At 53.7% G+C, this 5,004-nt stretch overlaps 1 long non-coding RNA gene across 5 annotated transcripts in view; it reads left to right on the top strand.

Annotated features, from left to right (window-relative positions):
* Window positions 1-355: 355 nt before the first annotated feature.
* The window catches only part of LOC127906451 (uncharacterized), a 5,795-nt gene continuing 1,146 nt past the window's right edge, over window positions 356-5,004 (top strand). For 2 of the 5 annotated variants that reach the window (XR_008061430.1, XR_008061431.1), the window contains exons 1-3: window positions 356-1,082; window positions 2,590-2,909; window positions 3,627-4,164. This is a non-coding gene — a long non-coding RNA (uncharacterized LOC127906451). Of the gene's footprint in view, window positions 1,083-2,589; window positions 2,910-3,626; window positions 4,428-5,004 lie in introns of those variants that run through there. The other 3 variants (XR_008061428.1, XR_008061429.1, XR_008061427.1) reach the window with 2 other exon arrangements.

The raw sequence follows: 5,004 nt of genomic DNA, 5'->3' as shown, positions 1-5,004 counted from the left end.
GACAGTACCACACAGTGAACTCTGGGTAGAGGGTAGTGCAGTATGGGACAGTACCACCTTGGACGATCAGTCATGTTTGTTGATTTACAGCATGTAAGACATAACGAGTCATCAGAGAGGTTGTGAAATACTCAGCGACTGGGGAGATGAGACGGAGGCAGTAAAGAAGAAGAAGAAGAAGAGGAAGAGGAAGAGGAAGAGGAAGTACATGTTTCTGAAGCAGAATAAGGAGAACTTGGGATATGAAAGAGAAAAAAACAAATGTGCCGGGGCGGCAGCGTAGCCTAGTGGTTAGAGTGGAGGGGTGACAGGTAGCCTAGTGGTTAGAGTGGAGGGGTGACAGGTAGCCTAGTGGTTAGAGTGTAGAGGAGGCAGGGTAGTCTAGTGGTTAGAGTGTAGAGGTGGCAGGTAGCCTAGTGGTTAGAGTGTAGAGGCGGCAGGTAGCCTAGTGGTTAGAGTGTAGAGGTGGCAGGTAGCCTAGTGGTTAGAGTGTAGAGGCGGCAGGTAGCCTAGTGGTTAGAGTGTAGAGGTGGCAGGTAGCCTAGTGGTTAGAGTGTAGAGGTGGCAGGTAGCCTAGTGGTTAGAGTGTAGAGGTGGCAGGTAGCCTAGTGGTTAGAGTGTAGAGGTGGCAGGTAGTCTAGTGGTTAGAGTGTAGAGGTGGCAGGGTAGCCTAGTGGTTAGAGTGTAGAGGTGGCAGGTAGCCTAGTGGTTAGAGTTTAGAGGTGGCAGGTAGCCTAGTGGTTAGAGTGTAGAGGTGGCAGGTAGCCTAGTGGTTAGAGTGTAGAGGTGGCAGGTAGCCTAGTGGTTAGAGTGTAGAGGTGGCAGGGTAGCCTAGTGGTTAGAGTGTAGAGGTGGCAGGTAGCCTAGTGGTTAGAGTGTAGAGGTGGCAGGTAGCCTAGTGGTTAGAGTGTAGAGGAGGCAGGTAGCCTAGTGGTTAGAGTGTAGAGGTGGCAGGTAGCCTAGTGGTTAGAGTGTAGAGGAGGCAGGTAGCCTAGTGGTTAGAGTGTAGAGGTGGCAGGTAGCCTAGTGGTTAGAGTGTAGAGGTGGCAGGTAGCCTAGTGGTTAGAGTGTAGAGGAGGCAGGTAGCCTAGTGGTTAGAGTGTAGAGGAGGCAGGTAGCCTAGTGGTTAGAGTGTAGAGGAGGCAGGTAGCCTAGTGGTTAGAGTGTGGAGGCGGCAGGTAGCCTAGTGGTTAGAGTGTAGAGGAGGCAGGTAGCCTAGTGGTTAGAGTGTAGAGGCGGCAGCGTAGCCTAGTGGTTAGAGTGTAGAGGTGGCAGGTAGCCTAGTGGTTAGAGTGTAGAGGTGGCAGGGTAGCCTAGTGGTTAGAGTGTAGAGGGGGCAGGGTAGTCTAGTGGTTAGAGTGTAGAGGTGGCAGCGTAGCCTAGTGGTTAGAGTGTAGAGGTGGCAGGTAGCCTAGTGGTTAGAGTGTAGAGGTGGCAGGTAGTCTAGTGGTTAGAGTGTAGAGGTGGCAGGTAGTCTAGTGGTTAGAGTGTAGAGGTGGCAGCGTAGCCTAGTGGTTAGAGTGTAGAGGCGGCAGCGTAGCCTAGTGGTTAGAGTGTAGGGGTGGCAGGTAGCCTAGTGGTTAGAGTGTAGAGGTGGCAGGGTAGCCTAGTGGTTAGAGTGTAGAGGTGGCAGGTAGCCTAGTGGTTAGAGTGTAGAGGTGGCAGGTAGCCTAGTGGTTAGAGTGTAGAGGTGACAGGTAGCCTAGTGGTTAGAGTGGAGGGCGGCAGCGTAGCCTAGTGGTTAGAGTGTAGAGGTGGCAGGTAGCCTAGTGGTTAGAGGGTAGAGGTGGCAGCGTAGCCTAGTGGTTAGAGTGTAGAGGTGGCAGGTAGTCTAGTGGTTAGAGTGTAGAGGTGGCAGGTAGCCTAGTGGTTAGAGTGTAGAGGTGGCAGGTAGTCTAGTGGTTAGAGTGTAGAGGTGGCAGGGTAGCCTAGTGGTTAGAGTGTAGGGGCGGCAGGTAGCCTAGTGGTTAGAGTGTAGAGGTGGCAGGTAGCCTAGTGGTTAGAGTGTAGAGGAGGCAGGTAGCCTAGTGGTTAGAGTGTAGGGGCGGCAGGTAGCCTAGTGGTTAGAGTGTAGAGGCGGCAGGAGGCCTAGTGGTTAGAGTGTAGAGGAGGCAGGTAGCCTAGTGGTTAGAGTGTAGGGCGGCAGGTAGCCTAGTGGTTAGAGTGTAGAGGTGGCAGGTAGCCTAGTGGTTAGAGTGTAGAGGAGGCAGGTAGCCTAGTGGTTAGAGTGTAGAGGCGGCAGGTAGCCTAGTGGTTAGAGTGTAGAGGAGGCAGGTAGCCTAGTGGTTAGAGTGTAGGGCGGCAGGTAGCCTAGTGGTTAGAGTGTAGAGGTGGCAGGTAGCCTAGTGGTTAGAGTGTAGAGGCGGCAGGTAGCCTAGTGGTTAGAGTGTAGAGGTGGCAGGTAGCCTAGTGGTTAGAGTGTAGGGGTAGGTAGCCTAGTGGTTAGAGTGTAGAGGCGGCAGGAGGCCTAGTGGTTAGAGTGTAGAGGAGGCAGGTAGCCTAGTGGTTAGAGTGTAGGGCGGCAGGTAGCCTAGTGGTTAGAGTGTAGAGGCGGCAGGAGGCCTAGTGGTTAGAGTGTAGAGGAGGCAGGTAGCCTAGTGGTTAGAGTGTAGAGGCGGCAGGTAGCCTAGTGGTTAGAGTGTAGAGGTGGCAGGTAGCCTAGTGGTTAGAGTGTAGGGGCGGCAGGTAGCCTAGTGGTTAGAGTGTAGAGGTGGCAGGTAGCCTAGTGGTTAGAGTGTAGAGGCGGCAGGTAGCCTAGTGGTTAGAGTGTAGAGGTGGCAGGTAGCCTAGTGGTTAGAGTGTAGAGGTGGCAGGTAGCCTAGTGGTTAGAGTGTAGAGGTGGCAGGTAGCCTAGTGGTTAGAGTGTAGAGGTGGCAGGTAGCCTAGTGGTTAGAGTGTAGAGGAGGCAGGTAGCCTAGTGGTTAGAGTGTAGAGATGAGGCAGGGTAGCCTAGTGGTTAGAGTGTAGAGATGAGGCAGGGTAGCCTAGTGGTTAGAGTGTAGAGGAGGCAGGGTAGCCTAGTGGTTAGAGTGTAGAGGCGGCAGGTAGCCTAGTGGTTAGAGTGTAGAGGCGGCAGGTAGCCTAGTGGTTAGAGTGTAGAGGAGGCAGGTAGCCTAGTGGTTAGAGTGTAGAGGAGGCAGGTAGCCTAGTGGTTAGAGTGTAGAGGTGGCAGCGTAGCCTAGTGGTTAGAGTGTAGAGGCGGCAGGTAGCCTAGTGGTTAGAGTGTAGAGGTGGCAGCGTAGCCTAGTGGTTAGAGTGTAGAGGCGGCAGGTAGCCTAGTGGTTAGAGTGTAGAGGCGGCAGGTAGCCTAGTGGTTAGAGTGTAGAGGAGGCAGGTAGCCTAGTGGTTAGAGTGTAGAGGAGGCAGGTAGCCTAGTGGTTAGAGCGTAGAGGTGGCAGCGTAGCCTAGTGGTTAGAGTGTAGAGGTGGCAGCGTAGCCTAGTGGTTAGAGTGTAGAGGTGGCAGGTAGCCTAGTGGTTAGAGCGTAGAGGTGGCAGCGTAGCCTAGTGGTTAGAGTGTAGAGGTGGCAGCGTAGCCTAGTGGTTAGAGCGTAGAGGTGGCAGGTAGTCTAGTGGTTAGAGTGTAGAGGTGGCAGGTAGCCTAGTGGTTAGAGTGTAGAGGTGGCAGGTAGCCTAGTGGTTAGAGTGTAGAGGCGGCAGGTAGCCTAGTGGTTAGAGTGTAGAGGTGGCAGGTAGCCTAGTGGTTAGAGTGTAGAGGCGGCAGGTAGCCTAGTGGTTAGAGTGTAGAGGTGGCAGGTAGCCTAGTGGTTAGAGTGTAGAGGTGGCAGGTAGCCTAGTGGTTAGAGTGTAGAGGTGGCAGGTAGCCTAGTGGTTAGAGTGTAGAGGTGGCAGGTAGTCTAGTGGTTAGAGTGTAGAGGTGGCAGGTAGCCTAGTGGTTAGAGTGTAGAGGTGGCAGGTAGCCTAGTGGTTAGAGTTTAGAGGTGGCAGGTAGCCTAGTGGTTAGAGTGTAGAGGTGGCAGGTAGCCTAGTGGTTAGAGTGTAGAGGTGGCAGGTAGCCTAGTGGTTAGAGTGTAGAGGTGGCAGGGTAGCCTAGTGGTTAGAGTGTAGAGGTGGCAGGTAGCCTAGTGGTTAGAGTGTAGAGGTGGCAGGTAGCCTAGTGGTTAGAGTGTAGAGGAGGCAGGTAGCCTAGTGGTTAGAGTGTAGAGGTGGCAGGTAGCCTAGTGGTTAGAGTGTAGAGGAGGCAGGTAGCCTAGTGGTTAGAGTGTAGAGGTGGCAGGTAGCCTAGTGGTTAGAGTGTAGAGGTGGCAGGTAGCCTAGTGGTTAGAGTGTAGAGGAGGCAGGTAGCCTAGTGGTTAGAGTGTAGAGGAGGCAGGTAGCCTAGTGGTTAGAGTGTAGAGGAGGCAGGTAGCCTAGTGGTTAGAGTGTGGAGGCGGCAGGTAGCCTAGTGGTTAGAGTGTAGAGGAGGCAGGTAGCCTAGTGGTTAGAGTGTGAGGCGGCAGCGTAGCCTAGTGGTTAGAGTGTAGAGGTGGCAGGTAGCCTAGTGGTTAGAGTGTAGAGGTGGCAGGGTAGCCTAGTGGTTAGAGTGTAGAGGGGGCAGGGTAGTCTAGTGGTTAGAGTGTAGAGGTGGCAGCGTAGCCTAGTGGTTAGAGTGTAGAGGTGGCAGGTAGCCTAGTGGTTAGAGTGTAGAGGTGGCAGGTAGTCTAGTGGTTAGAGTGTAGAGGTGGCAGGTAGTCTAGTGGTTAGAGTGTAGAGGTGGCAGCGTAGCCTAGTGGTTAGAGTGTAGAGCGGCAGCGTAGCCTAGTGGTTAGAGTGTAGGGGTGGCAGGTAGCCTAGTGGTTAGAGTGTAGAGGTGGCAGGGTAGCCTAGTGGTTAGAGTGTAGAGGTGGCAGGTAGCCTAGTGGTTAGAGTGTAGAGGTGGCAGGTAGCCTAGTGGTTAGAGTGTAGAGGTGACAGGTAGCCTAGTGGTTAGAGTGGAGGGCGGCAGCGTAGCCTAGTGGTTAGAGTGTAGAGGTGGCAGGTAGCCTAGTGGTTAGAGGGTAGAGGTG

Source organism: Oncorhynchus keta, chromosome 12, assembly GCF_023373465.1.
Source record: "Oncorhynchus keta strain PuntledgeMale-10-30-2019 chromosome 12, Oket_V2, whole genome shotgun sequence".
Classification (NCBI taxonomy): domain Eukaryota; kingdom Metazoa; phylum Chordata; class Actinopteri; order Salmoniformes; family Salmonidae; genus Oncorhynchus; species Oncorhynchus keta.
Note: the sequence above shows the minus strand (reverse complement) of the source record. Positions and strands in the feature narration are given on the sequence as shown.